The sequence below is a fragment of the Salarias fasciatus genome, chromosome 3 (assembly GCF_902148845.1).
Source record: "Salarias fasciatus chromosome 3, fSalaFa1.1, whole genome shotgun sequence".
Taxonomy (NCBI): domain Eukaryota; kingdom Metazoa; phylum Chordata; class Actinopteri; order Blenniiformes; family Blenniidae; genus Salarias; species Salarias fasciatus.
The window spans coordinates 9,965,637-9,987,585 of record NC_043747.1 but is presented as its reverse complement, the minus strand read 5'-3'; the positions used below and the strand labels follow the sequence as shown (position 1 = coordinate 9,987,585).

Below are 21,949 nucleotides of genomic sequence, written 5' to 3'. Positions count from 1 at the left end.
GCAGGGTGGGAAGATTGAAAGAGATGGACGTGATTGAGAGCGATGCTCCTGGAGAGGCGTGGGGGGGGGGGGGGGGGGGGGGGGGGGATGAAGTGCTAACGCACGGGGCACAAATATAGGAAGTTCATGTTTACCAATAGCGGAGGGGGCGTAAAGAGCGGGCAACGACCTGTCGCCTTATATCTGGGCAAACGTGCAGCGATAACACACACACACACACACACACACACGTTCATACACACTACACGGAAGACCAGATGTAGTCACGACCGTGAGCTGACGGATGGCGTTTTCATCTCCATCTTTATTTTCCTTAAAATAAAAAAATAAATAAATAAATAAAATTAAAATAAATCCCGACACAGATTTAGCGCCAGGTGAAATCCTGCCGCCCGCTCGTCATCGTCCCTCCCGCGGTTTTACAGTATCGCGCTTTAAAGATCTGTCGAGAACAGTGACGGGCCATTTCTGGGACGGACTCATTGAAATGCGGCTCGTCAAACCGGGGGAGAAGAAAACGAAACAGCCAAGAGAGACTGATAGACGGGGAAGGGGTGGTGGGATGTTGAGAGTTGTTAATACTTGAAAGAAATCCCTCCATGCATTGCATGAAACCGCAGAGATTTGTATTGTTTAACCCCCACGTCCCTCGCTTCACTTTCCGTAAAGTTTGAATAGTTGTAATATGAAGGTTCCGTTGTTCATTCGAGTCCGTCAGGCCAGAACTGCAGCCGACGGGGAGCGTCCACTGCTTTTTTTTATATATATGGGAGTAGAAAAAAAAAAAAAGAGTAAGGAAGAAAGTCGAAAATGAGACAAACGATTGAAATTCACTCCCTGTCTTGTTCCAGTCAAGTGACAAAATATTTCCCTCGCCGTGTTTTTCCCTCTATCTCTCCTCGTCTCTAACAACCCGAGCCGGCAGCCAGGAAATGAGCCAGTTTTGTTTTGTTGGAAGTTTTTTTTTTCCTTCTTTCTTCTTCTTCTTCTTCTTCTCTTTTTTTTCTATTCTGAATAAAATATGACAGATTATTTGCCTCCCCTCCCTGTAAAGTGCTTGTGCTGGACTCGGGTGCGTCGAGCCCACCTCACCGAGAAGGTTAACATCGCTGCCTGCCGAGACGTGCGTGTGACCACGACGGTGGCATCAATCAAAAACCCAGGCAATAATTGCGGGTAATAACGGAGACAATCGCTGCTAAATTCCCCCCTTTATTCCACCTCTGCGCCAGATTTTGGGCTTTCTGAATCTCTTCTACAAACACTCTGCCCTTATCTCCTGTCCTCTCCTCCCTTTTATCCTTCAGTCTCTCTCTCTCTCTCTCTCTCTCCGCAGGCACATCATCTCCGACACACACATATACACACATTACAGGAAGTGTGTCTAAGATTATGAATGTCTCTCTCTCGCCCTCTCTCTCCTTTTCTTTATGACCAGGGCTCGGGTCTGAAGTTGCTTCTGTCAGCACAATAAGGCCCTATAATGGATGGTAATCATTCAGCGAGCGTGGCGGCTACGGCGAGCCTGAGAGGGTGGGGGGGGGGGGGGGGGGCAAGAGAGAGAGAGAGAGAGAGTGAGAGAGAGAGAAAGAGAGAGAGAAGCCTGGCTCCTGCGCTGCTAATCTCAGCTAATGGCTTCTGCAGAGCCAGGAGAGAGCTATACGCACTAATAATGCAGCGGGGAATGAAACAGAGGGATTGGGTGTGTGGGGTGGAGAGTCTGGTGGTGGTGGAGGGGTGGGGGTGGGGGTGGGGGGTCAACGGAGCGATCAGAAAACGTAGGGGTGGGGGGGGGGCGTAAAGAGAGAGAGAGAGATGGAGGATGCGGAGGGTCGGGGAGTGGGGAGGATAAAGGACGAGGGAAAAAGGAAAGCAAAGTCAGCTTAAGCGCAGGGTTTAATAGCATCATTATTATGGGGAGGCACCCACTGTGGGATTTAGAGCCAAACACACACACACACACACACACTGGAGCATACGCACACACACACCTTTCACTTTCAAATGAGTTAAAAGACTTGTCGACACTGTACATACTGAAGCAACAGTTTCACATTTTCGTAAAGTTGGCTAAAGCTGAGCAGAGAGCTGGTTTTAGTTTAGACGACACCTTCGGCATTCAGCTGCCAAACTTTCATCAAATTTCAAACAGTTTCATTTGGGATACGACGGGTCAGACGTAGCAGCTGTAAATATTTAGCTGTTTTGTGTATACATCACACACTGCTCGCGCCGTTTTCGAGCCATATTTGCTCATTATTTGCACCGTTTTGGTCTCGCTCCCCATCTTTCAAAACAGACACTGCTCACATTAATAGCAAGTGTCTGAATCCTTCTTGTCACTGTTAGGAAGCTACAGTTAACACGTTTTTGTCTCTCCACTTTGGGATTTGCGCAGATTAAACAACCAGCTGGATATTGTTGTCTTCTGACAGAGATAGACTAACTGTTTCCCCTGTATCAAGCTTTTGGGCTAAGCTACGTTAACCATCTGCTGGCAGCCGCCTTGTATTTATCAAGCCTGCATGAGAGAAGTATTGATTTGCTTTGGTGACTGTTGACAACAATTAAATCAGCGTGTTTCTGGGTCTTTCAGCGAACGTGATGTACTTTTTGTTGACGCTGTCCGCCAATGGAGATTTGAGATCTGTTTGGGGGAAAAAAAATAAATAAATAAATCTACAAAAGTCAGATTCTGCAGGGAGAGATGCAAGAAAATAAGATTTATCAAAAGCAGGAATGAAATATTTAAATTTAGCACTGTAAACAATCATGGTTTGACAATGCGGTACATTGGCTCATGCTGCAATGAGCACCATGCTTTGAGGGATTGGACGTTTGTCTAAAGGGATTAGCTGAGAGGATAAGCAGAATGTTTCCCCTATCTCTTTAGCCTAACTGAGCACACAGACAGCGAAATAGTACTTGTTTGTGTTTGGCTCATTTTCCATTTTCCAAATATATATTCATCCTTTTTTTTTTTTTTTATCCCATTTTCATCATCTGCGAGGTTATGCAAGCACGAGCGCAGGCGAGGCCGCCAAGGTCGGCCCCGACGCGCAAGCGGCCGACACCAAATTACCGCTATCCAGCGTCCGTGCACGCGCATGGGAAGCGGGGCCGCGGATTGGAGGAGAAGCCAGCGGGTGGTTTCCTCTCGTTGCGACGCCAACAGACACAGATGGCCGCGGCCGGAGCGGGGGATCCGATCCGTTGGACGGCACCCAGTGGGTGAGCTGTGAGCTTTCCCGCGGTCACAGTAACGGGAAAGAAACAGGCTTGGGAGAAAACGGCGAGAGCAAAGTGTGGCGAGTTCACTCTCCGCTGTGACAAACGATGAAAAAAAAACTTACGGCGGGATTAAATTAACTTTCTTTGGGAAGAAACGGCTGTCCGCGCCATCGCCGTCGTCTAGAATCAGACGTGAGCAGTGGGCTTCACTTCCTGGCGGAGGGAACATTTATCCACATCAACCTGGTCAGGCATCTTAAATAATTCTCAGAGGGATTCACAATGGATGATGCGGTGCAGATTTTATACAATTAGCTTTGCTAGACTGGCCCCAGTTTGGAAAAGGAAAAAAAAAAAAAAAAAAAAAGGAAGAGAAAAGAAAACTGCCTGCAAGTCTTTCAGAAAAAAATAGGTCAGGTTTTAGCATCCAGCAGAGGGACAAAACAGACATCTTCTGTACTGTGTGAATAAAAAAGCCTCGCAGAGAACAGAGAAGAATGAGCAGAAGAGGAAAAAATAGTTTTTTTTTTTGCGTGTAAGCGAGTGCAGAGTGACTCAAAAAAAAAAAAAGAAAAAGTGCTAAAAGTGCGGAGATGAAAGTGGGTGAAATGAATGAGATGGGAGAGATTGAACGAGGACGAGGAGAAGGAATCAGTGGGATGGAGGAAGAGGAGCACAAAGGATCCGGCAGAGTTCGGAGACCGATGTGAGAATTATGATTCTGTGTGTCCGGGAGGAGTAGTTACACGGCAAACTTTTCAAATCAGTCTGTCCACTTTCTGGAGTCCGGGCTGACATAGCTCAAATACTTCTCAAATACACTGACATGAACAGACTCTCGGAACAGGGCTGGAGATTTTTGATAATCCTCCCTCTCGTTCCAACAGCAGGGCAGCGTTGTTAACCGGACAGCTTGACATCTACGTCACCGGATGAATTATTTTCGGTGATCCCCTCGACCTTTCCTGCCATTACCACCAACAGGATGACATTTCTGGGTTTTTTTGAAATATTCTGCGCACTGATTGCTTGGAAATTTACTACAGGTATTCAAGGTCTCCGGAGGATGAATTTAAACCAGAAAAAAGAAGAAAAAAAAATCTTCAGATGAGAGATATGATCTCTGCCAATTACATGTTCAGAGTGGTTGCAATGCTCACTTGAGGCACAGGATGCTGCCATCTTAGTACAAAATGCAATTCCTACTGCAACGACAGTCAAAATGGGTCAAATAAGATAATAAAACTGCTTTTTTATGTATGCATGAAATATGCTTGTGCAAGACAAACTACACATAAAATAAAGGGCTCAGTTGTTACAGTCAAGAATTGAAGTCTTGTTTCAGTATCTTTTCATTTTCAAGCCCGAACCAGGGATTCCCCCCCCCCTCTGCTCTACACTCCCCTTCAGTTCTTCCAACATCTCAATTTCTCCACCTCTCCATCTCTTTGCCTCCACGTCTTTCTTCTTCCCCATTTCAACCCTCCTCTCTGCCCTGCCACCTCCTTCCCGTCTGTCTGCCGCTCCTTCCCTCTCTCTTCCTCCCACTCGGCTCCCGCGACTGTGTGAAGACTGATGCAGGTCTGTTTAAAAGATGGGAAAAGAGCATTCATCAACAAAGGGTTGCCTCGTCACTTCGCTTAATGCGCGTGAGGCTGCGCGCGTAAACAAAGCTAATACTATCAGAGGAGGTCGACGTCTGCGTCTGAATGTGTACTTGTGTGTGTGTGTGTGTGTGTGGCGGCACGCCTGGGTATAAACACACCTCCTTGAACCTTCTTCCACCTGCCGTGACTGACTGGAGGCAAGTGTGTTGAATGCTCGCTGCTTCTTTCTTGTTGTTGACATTCAAACGGTGTAGTAGGTTTTGTTGCTAGTGAAGTGCCAGAGGTGGAATCCATCTGGCATTATAAAGAAATGTCTTGACAAAAGAGTGCATTTTTCTGAAATACAAGTACAGTGGAGAGAGCGTGCGCGAGCAGCCTGGTGTGTGTGTGTCTGTGTGTGTGCGCTTACAGGACTAATACCCGCAAAGACGCCATGAATCATGTTTACACCCTTGGCGCGAGACCTTTCATCCATCACCGCCGCATGTTTGTGAGCGCGCCTGTTTGTGCGCGGGGGCGTCGAACTCCTAATTTGAGCAGAGAATGAGCGAATGTTATCATTTTCCTGCCCTTGACCTGTACCTGCACCAGAGACGGAAATACCAGATTGAGAAAAGATTGAATGAGGAGGACTGGGGAGAACACTACATAAACAAAAGGGAAGGAGGGAGGCGAGGATGCTGCTGCTGCTTCAAGGCTTCAGAAGTACACGACAGCTACGGGGGGGGGGGGGGGGGGGAATATTATAAATAGTTTTGAAACTGTTTTATTGTCTACTGGGGCTTTTCGTGTCCGCGATGGAAAAAACTCATTTTCAATAACACAGCATGTCGCAAATATCAGAGCTCCTCCAAACCCTGGATGCCATCGCACTCATCACAGAGTGTCATCGGAAAACGGCAACCCTCAGCAGATGGATTAGACTCAGCTTTCTCTCATAGAGACTTTGACCTTTAGAGTGTAAATTGCAGATGGTTATCTGAAGGAAAGCTGAAGCCGAATGACGGTCGAAGGTAATCTGGTGAAACTTCGGATCTGTCAAGAAAACTTCAAACCTGAAAAAGTTTGATAAAATTCGTTGAGTATTTTTTTAATTAAATCTCTTCCCCCATCAGTTTTTGACATTATCAGGTGTTCTAATGGGATTCTGATTGATGCGCTCAGACGTGCGTGAGCTCTTCGCGTGGCGTTTGATCCGACTCGCGCCGGAGCGACATCCTGCCGCCGGTAACGAGGGGCGCTCTCGAGGAAGGGGAACCCGAGGTCAGAGGGGGGCAGCTTCAAGTCCACAGGCTTTCATTTAGTACCCAGCTCAACCGTCCCACCTGTCTTCAGAGTCCAGATTAAAGACCTTCAGAAAGAGACAAAGGAAAAAGGCGAGGAAAAAAGTCCAGTGACAACGACAAAAAAAAAAAAAAAAAAAAAAAAAAATCTCCCGGCTGTCAAAATTCAATGTCATTGTATCTCAAAAGGGAATTGGTAATTGTCCGAGAGAGTGAGGGAAAAGGGTACTGGGAAAGAGATGGGACGGGGGGGGCAAAGGTTCATCAGCTGTGCGGCGGCGGCGTTGAGGTATGCTGCGCGCGTCGTCCACCGCCCGAGGCGGAGAGAGGCCAGCGCGGCTGCGAAAGGAGCACGGTTCTAAAACGGTATTGATGTCAAAGGAGGTATAAAAACTCAACAGCATTTCCCATTGTTGTTGGGCATATAAAAGACAAAGTGGGAGCCCCCCTGCCGTGGCGAGGGAGAAAGATGTTGGCGTGAGTCATAAAGAAGCACCGCTGGCTGTTCTGTGGTTAACCAAATCACTTTCTGGGAACAGCTCGGGGTATCTCATGAATGGAAACAGAAATATTCTGACATAATTCTGTGGCTCAAAAGCAGAATGTGCCATTGGAAAGAGGCACTTACTTCTCACCACACAATGGAGGTTTTTTTTTTTTTATTCTATTTAAGGGCACCTGTTTGGGAAATACTTCTAAACCTCAGCGGGAGACTCTTGAGCAAGACAAAAATCTGACAACACAAAAGACATGGACTCCTGAAAAATCTTCAGGAATGCTTCATTCCCCCTCAGAGCAACAATGACAGACCAATGGCCTCTATTTATCCCTTTTCATTCGGCCTGTTCTTTAATTCCAACGTTCGTTGCAGGAATTCTCTCTGTAAAGAGTTCACTGGAGGCCAAGGCGAGCGGATCAAAGGGCAGACTGAGGCTAAGCATCACTTCAAAGAGAGAACGCCGTTGTATGAAAGCAACTCGTACAATGCCTCACGAAAGAGGACACTTAACTAGGCTCACCCCGCTCTCCGCAAAGCCTGCTAATCAGTCAAGGTTTAAGCAAAAATCCCTATTGCGATCCACGAAACATTTTCACCGAGCCAGTTTCCGTGAAGCTTTGCGGTGGAGTGAATTCTCCATTAGTGCAGCTTATGGGCGGAAAAGCAAAGACTTTCATCTAGACGCTGGCGGATACCGAACGGGTTCCCATTCTGGTTGGTGTCTTCCTGATGTGATGCACTTCCTGCAACATAACTTCCACGATGAAGCAATTAAATGTACGTTGGATTTTCAACGGCTGTGTACTCACCAACAGTCTATAAACGATATAAAGAAGCTTAAACAGCCGCAGAAATCTCTTTGCTATGCACATAAATTACAATAAATTTTGAGGATGCGGCGCTTCTAAAGTCCATCACGTCTCGTGTTTGGTCTGCTTGAAGCTCTTTGGTCTATTCTGCGGTTCGCACTCTCAATGGAATTGAAACCAAGCACGTCAATGGATGTTTCCATGTGTAACAGGAAGTTGTAAATACGACAGCGTATTGACAACTTTAAGTGCAATTTTTTTTTTTTTTTAAGAACTTCATCTCCTTTTGTAAGCTTCGTGTTCATCCATTTAAGTGCCCTGGTGACAAAAAAAAAAAAAAACAAGTTACCAGACAGTAGCTGGAATCACATTCAGTGAACATCAGCGTCATTTTGACACTCCAGTCCAAACAGAGCCATCCACCCTGAGCCGCGGTAAAGGCCCCCTGATTAACTATTAAAGCTAACATGTGCAGAACAGTGTTGACACAAAACCGGCTGTCATCCCTCCTCGGCCATCACTCTCGCTCAACAAAAACAAAGCGGCTTGTCATATGAAACATTTCGCGATTAATATTTCAACATCAGATACAGAAAAGGTTGGAAGTCCTGTCGTCTGCTGCGTCTCGGCGCTCGAAAACGCCAGATTGTTTGGGTTAAGCCCAGGCGCTCGTCTGACTTCCCACGTAATACATTATTGGGAGATTTACTTTCTTTGGCCATTTGGATATGTTACTAAATCCAACAAGGTTTATCCAGATGGTCACCATCCAGTGTGTGACAGTCCCAAAAAAAAAAAAAAAAAAAAAGCAATAAAAGGCGAGGAGAGGATTCACTCGGATATCTTTGCAGCACTCTGCTTTTAATATTTCAAGGTTGCGAGCATAATACTTGCATGCTCTGGGACAGAGAAATTCACTTCAAAGGAAGGGTGCGTTTAACCTAGAAAATACAGCAATTCAGTAAAAATGGATGGTTTCAAAGTGAGTGTATCAGATTTTTTATTTATTCTCTTTTTTTTTTAAGCAAAGCCTATAAGGTTTGGTGATGAACCCATATTCAACTCCTGCCTCTGAAGAAAGGCAACAGGACTGTCAGGAAAAAAACCCTGTGAAGAGTGATTACTTTCCGTATGGAAGGTAGAGAAACATCCCTGCCCACGTCAGCGCGCGGATGTGTGTCAGGACGAAGCTTTTGAGCAGAGATGTTAAAACGATGCGGTCTGTGTGTGTTCCCTTTCTCTCCGGCCCTGCATCCACTGCCTCATCTTTTGTGCCTTTGACACGCTTGTACGTTCTGGGCTCTTTTTTTTTTTTTCCACGGTGCTATGTCATGATCAATTTACCGCTCGGCACATGACGGCCTCCAGCGCCTCAGAGGATTTGAAGGACTTTGTGTGCAATCCCAGCCTGCCTTCACTTTTCCTCTCCCACATACAAAACGGGCATTTGTATTCTTATCCCGGCTTGGCCGTCGCGCGAGACTGTGTCCCCGCTTTTGCCTCTCTGATTCCAGGTTATTGTTTGGAAGAGAGAATCTCGCCGAATCGCCATCGAACAGGCACCAACTGGCAGTCGCTATTTTCAGGCAAATCTTGTCAATTCTTTTTTTTGCTCTTTCCCGACACTCAGTGTCAAAACTACGTGGTGTCGCCATCCATGGAGAAATCTTCCCGGATCTCCGGATGCGAGTGTGTGTATGTGTGTGCACCTGCATGCATGCCTGAGTGTGTGTGTGTGTGTGTGTGTATGCGTGTGTGCATGCAGTGAACGAAAGCACTGAAGCATTTTGAAAACATCAGGCTCAATCAGTGCTCATTTGTTCAGGGACCCTGAGAAACTGAGCTCATTGCCTCAAATAGTGACAGAGTGGGAAGGAACCGTGGACAAGCTTTGTTCTTTGCAGCTACAGTATGTTTGTGCACCTGCTATGGTTTTTTTTTTTTTCTCTTTCTTTTCCTTCTGCCAGCATGGAGCACAAATATAGGCTGGCACACTGTAAAAACATAAAGCCACCATGTTCCGTATTTCAATTTGCTTCATATTCCAAACTCAAACCCGCAGCCAGAGTGGTCTCGAGCTCTCCGCAAAGATCACAGCCGATCCAGAAGCACTGCGGGTTTTCAATATTTCAATTTTTAACTCCAGGAATTAAAATGCCAAAATGCTAAGAAGCTTGGCTAATAACCCACCAAAGCAAGAACATGCCGTCGAGGATATTTGCAATTCAACAACTGCCATCAGTGCTACGCATACCGCACCAATACCGCCAAAATATTATATTACCATTCTGCTTTTGTATGCAGGGTAGCACTGCCGCCACTGGCAAGGCTGTAGTGTGTGTGTGTGTGTGTGTGTGTGTGTGTGTGCATGTGTGTCTGTGTGTGTGTGGGTGTGAGAGTTGTTGGGCTCACATTATTAATCTGGCTGGGACTGAATACATTCACGCAACTCACATTTTGTGTTGCATTGCTTATTCACTTCCTCTCCCTCCGCCTCTCGTCTGCAGTCTCACCATTTCCGTCATTCTCTCTCTCTCTCTCTCTCTCTCTCTCTCTCTCTCTCTCTCTCTCCTGATCATCCTGTCGTGATCCCTCAGCCGCCTGGCGAGTAGCCCCGCACCGGGGACTTTTACAGCAGACCTTTCTTTACTCATCCCCTTAATTGAATAATGCACTGTGGTATAAAACAGCTCTCATTAAAAGGAGCCCTTCTTTGGATTAAAATGCTGACGCTCACACATTTTCTGCATGCGGAGGTAACTTAATGTATTCGGTTACCTCCAGTAATGAAGTGAAAATGAGAGTTGACCGATAGCCTCGAATTTATGTGTTTGCTGGGAAGGGCGGCACAATTCTTTTTTTTTTTTTTTGACCGGGTTTTTACAGGTTGTGCAAACAGCGACGAGGCCTGATGTGTTTGCATATGCCCATTTGTGCACATTTATTAGGGAAATCACTCAAATGAGTACTGACTAAATGCAGCATTTACAGCTGTTCATCCTGCAACCTTTCAACTGCACCTCCAAGCACAATGTTTAATGGAATATTAATAGGATCTATACATTATGCTCCGATCGCCAGCGCTCTCGGTATCCCAGAGGAAGCCAGTCCAGAATATCCCCCAGTGATGTATGGCAGCATTATGGATATCAATACTGCACCCCGAGGTGGTAAAATTACACACATTCTTCACTCGAGCTGAAATACAGAGATTCCAGTGAAAACCGGGTTAAAGTAAAAAAAATACTAATTCAATTCTTACTTGTGACAAATTAAAAAGGTCCTGGTTCTGACATGTAACCTGAGAGAGTCACAGATAACTTCTTTTATTTGAGTCAATAATGTTTCCTAAGTAATGCCTGAAAGCGTGTGCAGTGGGTCGCGCTGCTGCCTCACAGCAAGGAGCCCCAGATCAATGCCTTTCTCTGTAGAGGCTACGCTAAAGCCAGGAGCGCCAAATAAAGGCCCTGGGGGTCAAAACTGGGCCTCAAGAGGATTATTTTAAACAATGCAGTGAAAACATCGAGTTTTAATACATTTCTTAAGAAGACACAACATGTTGCTGAGACTCAAAACGGATCCGCACATGAAAGTTAGCAAACTAGCATTAGCCTCAAAGCCATGCTGTTTGGGTGAGTTTGTAAAAACATGAATAATGCAACAGATATAGGAGAAGTTTTTGGACATTTCACTGTATTTTGAACCAGACAGTTTCATTAAAATGGGTAAAATGTCAAGTCTGTATTCATTTTTGGTAGAAATTGTTCCGTTTTTGCCAAAATATTAATAATGTTGAGCTTGTACAACTGTAGAGGGTAATATTTAATGAGCTTATGCTTCTTCCTACTCCTTTTCAAGCATGATAAATGTTCAATCTCATTGTTTGTTTTAAATCTTTCATGTTTGAGATCAAATAAAGAAATGAACAAATTAAATAAGTGTTCAGTGATAATTGTTTGGTGTTGTGAGAACACAGATATGATCATCACGTGCCACAATAAAGAGAATGTTAAAGGTTATTACGACACATTTTTAAGGGTCCAACACACTCCAGATGGAATTCTTACTTCAAACAACACCTTTTGACGTCCTATGGCCTTCATAGATTTCCCTTCGCCCTCCTTCGGCAACAAGAACATAACAGAATCTGCTCTAACCCCAATCCAGGTTGTCCCAGCGTGCACGGCGGCAGCTGCTCCCCTCCTCTGAGACCCGCCTCATGACCGAGACAAAAAAACTGGGGCTCTATCTTTCTCTTTCAGCCCGGTTTATCACACCGACTGGACATCCAGCGCCTTCCTCCTTCCCCTCGTAAATCCACCAAAAAGCTCACTATCGTTTGTTTGCCCAACCTATGCAAGCAGACGAAGAGAAAAGAAAGGAAGAAAGCCATGAAAAAGCTGCTAACCAGGTGGACTCCATTGATAAAGTTTGTTCACCAAACCTCGCCTTTCTTCTCTGGCTGTGTCTCCTCGGCAAACACAGAGCGACTGTGAGGCCCGGCGGTATAAATTCAAATTAACCAACCTCGTCCTCGTATGGATGGGATATTTCTTTGGCTAATATTGAAATGCTGAATTTTCTCATTATCCCGGGCGAATGAGACCGCTACAAACAACGCGCAGGCAACCACGTCTCGTGCCGAGAAGACGAGGGGGAAAACAAAAAAAAGGAAAAAAGAAACGAGAGAGAAAATTTAATGTTTAATTTGTGAAAACAACGCCCTGACTAATGAATTTTCTGAGTTTGTTTCCCTCCATTTACAGCTCCTTGTTTGGCTTTGTTTTAACAGAGCATGCTGATTTTGAGAAATGAGAGGCCACGAAAAGCAGGAGCGGGGAAGACAGAGCGAGGGAAAAGAGAGCAGGAAAAGGTATTTGTGGAGAAAACACCTTATTTGGACTTTTCTGAGGTGATCCAACGGTGCGTTGCCAAAATGAGATGTTGGAGCGTAAATGTGAGACGAGAAACAGCTTACATGAGGAGTGCATTGCCAGAGGCATTTTAATGATGCAGACTAGAGGGACTCGAAACAAGAACAACAGACAAGTGTTCCTGTGCGCTCCAGACACCAGCTGAATTATTACTGTATACAGAATCCGGCATCTCTTTGGAGAATCACATAAATCTAGTTTAAAAAAAAAAAAAAAAAAAAAGGAGACTGGTATCCAGGTGTCACAGTGGCCTCGGAGATAGAATTGAGTTCAACGTGAGTTCACAGAAGCCTCAAACATTCTTCCCGGGGCTCAAGTGAACAAGCTCTGCATCAAAAGTAAGAAGTAGTTTATTCTAAATAGTAGATCTAACCCATTTTCGATCAACTGGTCCCTGAAATGAAAACATTCTGGCACCGCTGCTTCAGAGTGACTCATTATGTCCTTCTTTTGGTCCCGGGAGATAGTTTACAAAAATGAATTCTTCCTTTATAATGTAAAACCGATACACTTTAAAGTGGAGATTATTAAATGCATGCATATTGATTCAATCTGCCTAATTTATAGCCCGCGGGTTAGCCAAGTTAGTAGCTACAATTCTCATACATCGCTAAATAATCCATTACAATTTGGGCCCAGATTCAAGATCTATCCGCCGTCCATTCATCTTTGATGCCACATTATCTGACTCGCTGACGCTGAGCGATGGCGGGGTACGCCCCACGCAGGACGCGACTCCAAACGCTCACACACACTCTGAAGGACATTTTAGAGACGCAAATTCGCCTCATATGCAGGTTTTGCGACTGTGGGAGGAAATCAGAGTAACTTGTGTAACTTCCTCCTCATGAATCTACCAAGTCATTTCTCTCAATTTAATTTTAAAAAACACCGTGATATGAGCAGCCCGCCCTCAGCTTTCAACCCGGCTGGTTCTCGTTACTAGAAAGAGCTGCGGCTCTGAAGTGGAATAACTTTGCCGAGCGCTTGTGACCTTGTTGCACTCATGAAAGGAGCCGCTCTCAGAAGACGTCGCTGGAAGAGACACCCGAAAACAGTGGCGAGGCGAAGAAGAAGTCAGGATCGGCGGCGGCGAACCCTCCGACAGAAGCAACTGTTACATTCCTCCGTGACAGCACAGGATGGACACACCCTCCCCGAGTCGTAAACAAACCCGGTGGCAGTTGGGAATGCGCCTCTCCACCTCCTCCTTAATCCCGGCACCTGATTTCCTCAGAGCTACGCACGCCGCAAAATCATAATGCTGTCAATTATTACAGTTTATCCCACATTGCGCCACAACCGTTGGAATCATTTTCTGCCTTGAGCCTCTTAAAGGTTTGAGTCACGGCTTTATCAGGTGAAGCCACGTGAAGAGGTTAACGGAGCACGACACGGTTGGCCTTGCCAACATGAAAACATCCTTTTTTTTTTTTTTTTTTTACCATTTATTTAACGGCGTGTCGTTCCAGAATTGCACGCTAATGCGTCTTCCAGTGGGGCGTAGCAATCGCTGCAAAACTCTCTTCTCTCAACTTTGACATAATTCATTACTTCAAAGACTTGTTCCAGAGATATCACTGTTTGTGGAATTAAATGAAATAGTTTTATTTCCTCTCACAAACAGAAATCCCCGAGGGACACGAGAAGTGTGTTTATTCCAACTTATCACAATAATGTAATTACACAGAGTATTTCATGGTTTTTTTTTTAGTCCTTGTGTACTTTAAAAAAAAAAAGAGAGAAATGTCTTGTCAGTTTGTAATTAGTGATCACTGAGTGGAATTTAAAAAAAAAAAAAAGAACAAGACAGACTTGTTTTCGTTGAGCTCCTCGCTCCTCGCCGTCTTTCCTTTCCGCCCTGAGGGGGGGAGATGCCTCGCAACGCGATCTGACTCGGAGCCCAGCGCCGAAACCCGCCCGACTTCAGACGGCGCGGTAACACTTAGAGGCTCGCCGCCCGTAAACTTCACAACCTGCGAGATTCACTGTTAATAAATGTCGACACGGACACGGGGAGGGATGAGACGCCGGCAGTCCTGCGGGTGTTGTTGACGTCTCGGCGTTTGGTTTTTGTTCATCCTGAACAGAGCCGAGACCCGGGCGGCTTCCATAAGTGTTCAAAGTCTGCCTTTGTGCTTTGATAGATATCACTCTTTGCAGGGGTGACACTGAAGAAATCTTGACAAGACATGAAAAAAAAAAAAAAAAAAAAAAAAAATCCAGCTTCAGAAACGGTTCTTTTTTAACACCGTTTTAAGAAATATTTAAAGAATTACCACCGGAAGGCTGCTATCAAAAACCTAAACAGGAAAAGCGTTTTTTTTTCTGAGCTCTATTTTACGACGTCTGTAATTGTGGATAATACCGGCGCCCCGCCGAGCTCCTCTTTTTGGTGTGTTTTTAGATGATCTCTCCCACTCTTTGTCTCGCACCAGTGAAGCTAAACTACTGTAACAAAGACAGCTGGCGAGATGTTTCTGGCCAGATTCGCTGTTTATAAAATTCAGATTCTCCGAGAAACATAAAGAAAGCGGCACTTCGCCGGGATCTTTTTTTAGAGTCTGTTTGGAAGGTCAGCGATGCTTTAGTGCACACAAGATGAGCCAAAGTGAAATACTTTAAAGGCAGAAAGAGAAGCAGAAAACATGAGCGAGAAGAACAGACCCATCCATACTGCGCGGAACAATGTTTTCACGTCTAGACGGAGTAGAGGAGTGAGGACGGGGCCACTATAGGACCAGGTGGTCTTAATAAACACTTCTATTAGAGGTCGGAACCGGTGCTTGTTTGACTAACATACTAATATGAAAGCCTGCTGTTTATCTGGCATTGATCCTCCTGCCGTCTATTACACCTCCATGGGAGGACCAGGCCTTGTCAGGACGGACTATTATAGGAAATCCATACTTAATACCTTATTATGAATGTTCCTTTTAAGCCCTCAATAATGAGGATGCATGGGCGGTTATCGCTATATCTTTAGGTGTAGGTGGTGATCAGTCAATTTATTTCCGTGGCCGTTTGTGGCTTGTGTGGCTTTTGTCTAACATCTCTAGAAAAAACAAAACAAAAAAAAACAGTTCTTCAGCAGGGCCCCATGCAGCAAAAATCCCTTCAATTTACAGTTATAAACCTTCTCAGCCACCAGAATCTACCCTCGTCCTGCTGTGCCGGATAATGAATTCCAATTTGGAAGCTTGTTTTTATATGGTTTCTTAGCATAGGTAATGCTCCTGGAATACTACAAAAGAGAAGGTGTGGTGCTGCGTGCAAACAGTCGTGTGCTTAAGAACCGGAGACGCCGCGAGAAAAGGCGGCAAAAGGAAGTGAAGCTGAGGTATTGCTGGTATGTCACCACCTGGAGGGACACTTAACTCATAAGGCCAAAGAAAGAGTTGAAATTCACACCAGCCGCAAACAGAATGTGCAAAGTGTCATAAAGTTAGACGTTTAATTTGCCAGACTAGTAAACCTAACTCAAAATACTTTTAAAAAATGCAGTGAAAGTTTCCAAAAGCATTGAGATGCTTTTTTTTTTCTTCTTCTTTTCATTCCATTGGAGTTGATTTTATTATTAATTCACCGTAGAGATGTTGCTGGAAAAATCACACAGCATGCATGTTTTCACAGATTCACCCACACAGTATAGCTGCGATCTCAACGCGATCTTTCAGCTGGGGTCTCACTCTTCTCTCATGTTCACCGCTGTTAGTAAAACAATAAAATCCCTACTGAATATCTTAGAAAAAGCAGTTACTTCTCTTCACAAACAAGCGCATGGGGTTGGAGGATGTGGGGTCCTCGGTTGTGACTGCGACGGGCGGCTCAGACGGCTCGGGGAAAACAGCATCGGGCGCTTTCAGATTGAAATGTACATTATAGATATATAGATAGTTACGGAGCGGCGGCGAGCCCCGGAGCCGTTCTGCGCTGTGATGAAACAATGACCCAGGAGCAGCCAAATTTAGAGGCACGCCAGGTCTCCCAGGAAGCATCTCCATTTGGGCAGGAATGGCAAGTGTGACCCTCATCTCTCTGCTCCTCACCTCCTGCTAATTGAATCAGGCTGCTGCCCGGGATAATTCGGAGCGAGTGTATGTGTGTGCGTGTGTGTGTGTGTGTGTGTGTGTGTGTGTGTGTGTGTGTGTGTGTGTGGGTGTGTGTCGGGAGAGAGACTGCCGAGCAGAGCGGTGTGTTTGCAGGGAGTCTGTTAAACCAGGTCTAAAATCATTAAAATGGGCCTTTCTGAGCTGACCCTCGCTTCAGATAACCATCCGATATAATTTCCCAGAAAATGGGAATGTGTGTGTGTGAGTGTGTGTGTGAGTGTGTGTGTGCACTACCCGAGCGAGGAAGTAACCCCACAAGTTCCTGTTGGCCCTTTCATCGCAAAACCCAGAGGGCAAATGTAGAAGTCTTGAAATCCCTTTTTTTTTTTCCCTTCTTCATTTCTTTCTTTTTCTCTAGTGTGAAAATATCAATTAAAACCCCTCATGGACATTCCCAGAGAAAAATATGAATTATAAATTCGTCTGTGCACACCCCCACCCCACCCCACCCACCGCCACTACTGATACTCGGCTTTTGACTGTATTCTGATGCATGGATTTAATTAAGAAACAGCGGAATAAACATTAAAAATGTATGATTGGAAATTGCCGCAAGTTCTAGATTTCCTTCTTCTTTTTTTTTTCCTCTTTCCTTTTATAGTGCCTTCTATTGGATATACCAAAACATTGTTTAAGCACTGTTCAGAGCATTAATTAAAGTTTTTCTTTTTTTTTTTTTTAAAGGGTGAAAGACCAATACAGTCTGGTGGAGACTCTGCGTCATCAAGGCCATTCGAAGTGGGGGGGGGGTCTTTGTTGGGTTCCCTGTCTGATTCCTTCAAAGCCGGCTCACGGGCTACGACACCAGCGCTCTCATCAACTTGCCGAGATTTAAACAGGGCTGCGAAGAGCCTGCGCCTGATGATTAGTCGGTAGTCTGCTTTAAGAATGTTGAGGTAAACAGAGTTTAATTAGGAAGGGTAGAGCAATCTGGGACAGATGTTGTGCAGGAGGATTCACGCTGGGACTGTTTTCCGTTCGTGTCGCAGCGCGAGGATATGAAAAGGCAAAAATATAACTCACGTCTCACTTCGTGTGCATCTAGTTTTAGTCTAGAAGTTTTTGACCCTGAGCGTTCCAACTCCTGTAGTCGTGTATGACGGCGAGAAGAACGCGGTGCTGTGAAGAGCTTATGTCCACAGGGCCCCCAGAATCCTGCGCTGCGGGACCGCGGGGCGGTTTTAAGTCGCCGCTGGACCACGCCGAACGGCTCTCTGATGGTCAGCGACTGAACAAGGATCAGCGGCGAACAATGTGGCAGTTCAATGCACTATTTTTAGGGAAGCAAACAAAAGCAAACACACCTAAGGCAGGTTTTATGGATTCTAAGCCTTAAATAACCACGTCCGCTAAGCTGGAAGAACAGAGGGGGGGGGGGGGGGGGGGGGGGGGGGGGGGGCAGAAGAGACGGAGGAGGGTATTTTGGTGAGAGAATGGAGTGTTAAAACAGAAATGATGAGAAGTGGAAAAGAGAGAGAGAGAGAGAGAGAGCAAAGCTTTGAGGGGCAGATGAGGATGACAGCCAACAGTGGGAGGGAAGGAGGGAGCGAGGAAGGAAGAAAAAAAAAAATCACGCATTCTTGACAGAAGCAACATGGCAGGATCACACAGCTATTTTTCATTCACACTCCTCTGCATTCGCACATGATTTCAAAGGTACCCAAGCCCCAAGGAAGCCTTCCAGCAAACACTGTTTGCCAATTTTTCAAACCTGTCACTCCCTTTCGGTGTATCAGCTTGTGCCGCACAAAGGGCCTCCTCCTAGTGCTGTCGCGATTGTTGTTGTCATTGTGCCCGAGCGAGGTAAACACGTGAGACGGCCTCGTCCATTCAGACGCCCCCACCCCCACCGCCGCCCCGTCCCATCGCTACCCCCCCCCCCCCCCACAATGCATCACTTTCAGATCACACTGTAATTGTGGGGAGGGACATTCAGTGCGAGTTTCTTTTTCTCCCTTCTTCCCCCTTCAACTCGCAGCTTGATAGCATATTTCAGTCTGAAAAATCACACGAACGCCCAGAAATACGACTTGTGCGAATAAGCAGCAAAGGCGTGAGAAATGTATAAGGAGAGGATGTGGAAATCGTACACAATGCCTTGTTGGTTCAACAGTGGCAGTTTGAAGTGGCGCCGGGTTTGCTTGGTAATCCACATCATTTTTTTTTTTTTTTCTTCTTTTTTTTCCCACTCCGTCTTCAGTCTCCGCATTTTTATACCTCCTGGATGTTAATAAAAACAGCTGAGACTCTGACATGTTCTCACCTACAGTGAGAGACATGCTAAGCTGTGAAAGCAGGTCAGGCCACCGCGGGCTGGCAGGTAAAAATTTAGTCAATAGCAAGTGTTAGTGCACTTGATGCCTGAGGAGCACGGGAAGGCACACACGCACACACAGGCCGTTTTATTCCTCTCTCCCTCGCTTTCACACACACACACACACACACACATACCGAGCCATACACCACTCGCTGCCCAGAGTGCTCATTATGAGCTTTGATACAAAGTCTATAGAGAGACTGAGGCTAGTAATCAAAAAGAAGTCGTAGTGTGTGTGTGTTCCTGAAGACGCCGTGTCGGTGCTTCAGACCGAAGTGAGGTGAATATTGGATTTGAAGTTTTCTTGAACTTTATTTTGGTCGCCGGAGCTGAGCTGAGAATGACTGACCCTGACGTGGGCTGCTGTCCGCCAATAGGTTGATATGATGCTGGTCTACGTTTTTCAACATCATGAGCCAGCAGGGAAATTGTTGTGACGCATACTTTCATTTCTTTGTTAAAAAATATTAGCGTTTTTGTGAGCGAGGACGTTTTCCACTGTACGTGCATGCACCTGCAATGTTCTCGTAGGCGTGTTAACAACGGGGATATCCCCGGGGGGGGTTCAGACGCGACGAGCCGAGCGGCGACCGTCTGACACGCAGGTGGAAACGCGAGGTTAAAAACAGGTTAAGTGTTTATCGTTGAGACGTTTAGATCCGCAGAGCAAACACGTTAAAGCACTGCAGGCGCTTTGCTGCGGCTTCCAATCAGATGCTTTCGTGTCGTCACATAGGTGAAGTCCCACTTCATTAGGCCGCACGGGTGCCGAGAGTCATTACACTGAAGAGACGCTCCACAGCTACAACACACACGCACACACGCGCGTGTGCACGCACCTCTTGAAGTTCATTCCTGCCATTCTTGCTTCTGATTTTTAAGCTGCGCGCTGATGACTTGCCTGCGTACCTCTGAGTGTAAAAGGGTGCTTTACATTTCTCTCTGCTTCAATCTGTGTACACAGACGCACACTTGGTCATTCATTCTCTTCCCGAGGCATTTACTTTCTGTATTCAACATTCCTCTTTTTTTGATCCTTGACACAAGCTCCTTTAATCTGTCTGAATGAATTCATTGCTATTCAGCGATCATTCTCCTCAGCTATGGAATGAAATACAGACGACGCTTTTCATCTGTCTTTAAGATTCATGCCTCTTTGATATTTCGCGTTTGAACACAACTGGATTTAAATTTGGCACATAAATAATCATCTTGACTTCGCAAAAACGTGCCTTTTTTGAAGAGGGATGTAAATCAGACCGATAATTATTCGAATTATTATTTTTGGCTGCATTAAGCTCATTATGCTCCTTGTAGAAGGCCTGGTTTACTGGAGATCCTGAAGTGGACTAAATTGAAAGCTCATGCAAACAGATGGCGCTTTCAGTTTGCATGTGTTTTGCAGGTGATCAACTGAGATTATCAGCTTCCCGGTTCGGTTCTTTGAGTTCAACGTTGAGTGATTGGAGAGTGGAGGAAGCCATACAACGTATCAGAGTGCTACAACAAGTACATCTGAATAAGATCAAGAAAAAAATTCCCCCTCTATACTGATGAGGTGATCGATCACATAATCAAAGCTGGAGGAAAGCAAAGGGGGGAGGGGCATAAAAAAGTCTGCAAATAAAAAGCGTGGAAAACCAACTGAGAAAACGGCCTGTCATCACAATAACAGCATCATAAAACGCAAACATTTACAGACATTGTAAATCACATTGTGCGTTCCACAATAATCTCTTCGCATGTACTCCCGCCAGTAATTTGTTTATCTTGAAACACGTCCAACGTTCCGTATCAATTAAATGGCACACGCCTGGTGTTGTGTGCTCGGTTACATGTTTGTCAGTTACAAACCCTCGGTGCATCCCTATACCTGAAGAACTTCATTCCAACAGGAGAATACTGCATTTCCCATGAGTTTCACCAGTGTTGGAAATAATTTCCCAAGCAGGAATTGGGTGTAGGAAATGGTTAACCAGCGAGTAAACCACATTTGCTATAGTGCCAGAACGCTGGCCTTGAGTTAAAGAGCAAAGCATTGTGCAACCACTGATGTTGTCTGGCTGTCTAATTTGATCTCATGAATCAAGAACTCAAAATGGGAAGGGCAGTAAATTCCAAAGGTTCCCCGAGGAACGGTGACACGGGGAGGAGATGAGCCCACTGTAGTAAAGCAAACTGCAGCCAATTTGGTGTTCAGGGACCCTCATCTTTGAAATGCTCCCCGCTTGCCCAGATGGCTTTATCAAAACAGTTTAGCGGAACATGACGTTCTCACGCCTCATCCAACTCCAGGCCAACGCTGTGAGAAAAAAAAAAAAAAAAAAGGAGTGACTTTTGTGTGTGTGTGTGTGTGTGTGTGTGTTCGGGAGGGGATATTGCCCCTGAGCTCAGCTTTTGGCATTGATGTGTCTGAATTACCGGGTACAAGCAAGATGAGAGAGCGCTGAAAAGCTTTTGAAAAAACTCCCGGCGTATGGCCATGGGAGAAGTTGCAGAGGGTGTTTGGGGGGGGGGGGGGGGGGGGGGAGTGTAGCGGCGGCGGCGGTATATTGCCATAGTAACAATAGATAGCCCACCAAGGATTCCTGAGCAAACATGGGCATACGGTTTAAAAAGTGACTGAGGACCCCAGCCAGTATTTCTCCTTGTTCAAACAAAATCACGCTGGCACGGATAACTCTGGCATTTTAAACATAAATTACAAGGTCTCCAATTGTAATGTCATGTCCCCAATTCACTGGGAGAAGAGGCTGCCTCCGCAAAGAAAAGCTTATTCAAAGGGATTCGAAAGTGTAGGCACACACACCCAGACGTAAATCTTTCAAATGTGCAAGAGGTGGGGGGGGGGGGGGGGGAAGGGAGGGAAGAGCGTCTGTGCATGTTAAGCACATTTGCGTAGACATCAAACGGCCGCCCGCAATTGGCTTCACGGGGGAAAGTAATCTGCGCTCCTCAAACATTTGCCGCCGCACCCGCAGAATCCTGATGGTGATTAAACAGAAAGTAACTGTCTCCCCTCTCGGTCCGGCTGGGGATCTTCCGCGGCGCGCTCGTAAATGTCACCCGTTGCAGGCACTCTGAGCTCCGAGCCCCCCTCCCCTCACGTCACCGGTTCATAAGAGCTCTTCGCCGTGCGACAGGCTTCCTTCATGCA

At 45.8% G+C, this 21,949-nt stretch overlaps 1 protein-coding gene and 2 long non-coding RNA genes across 8 annotated transcripts in view; 1 reads left to right on the top strand and 2 right to left on the bottom strand.

Annotated features, from left to right (window-relative positions):
• The window catches only part of pcdh7b (protocadherin 7b), a 114,407-nt gene that overhangs the window by 78,382 nt on the left and 14,076 nt on the right, over nucleotides 1-21,949 (bottom strand). The window lies entirely within an intron of this gene.
• Nucleotides 1,562-12,654, top strand: LOC115383019 (uncharacterized). Its single transcript, XR_003930620.1, has 3 exons — nucleotides 1,562-1,574; nucleotides 3,644-3,648; nucleotides 12,292-12,654. It is a non-coding gene; the product is annotated as an uncharacterized LOC115383019 (long non-coding RNA).
• LOC115383011 (uncharacterized) lies at nucleotides 1,949-20,025 on the bottom strand. Its single transcript, XR_003930618.1, has 3 exons — nucleotides 19,632-20,025; nucleotides 11,517-11,519; nucleotides 1,949-1,968 (listed from the first exon to the last, which is right to left on the bottom strand). It is a non-coding gene; the product is annotated as an uncharacterized LOC115383011 (long non-coding RNA).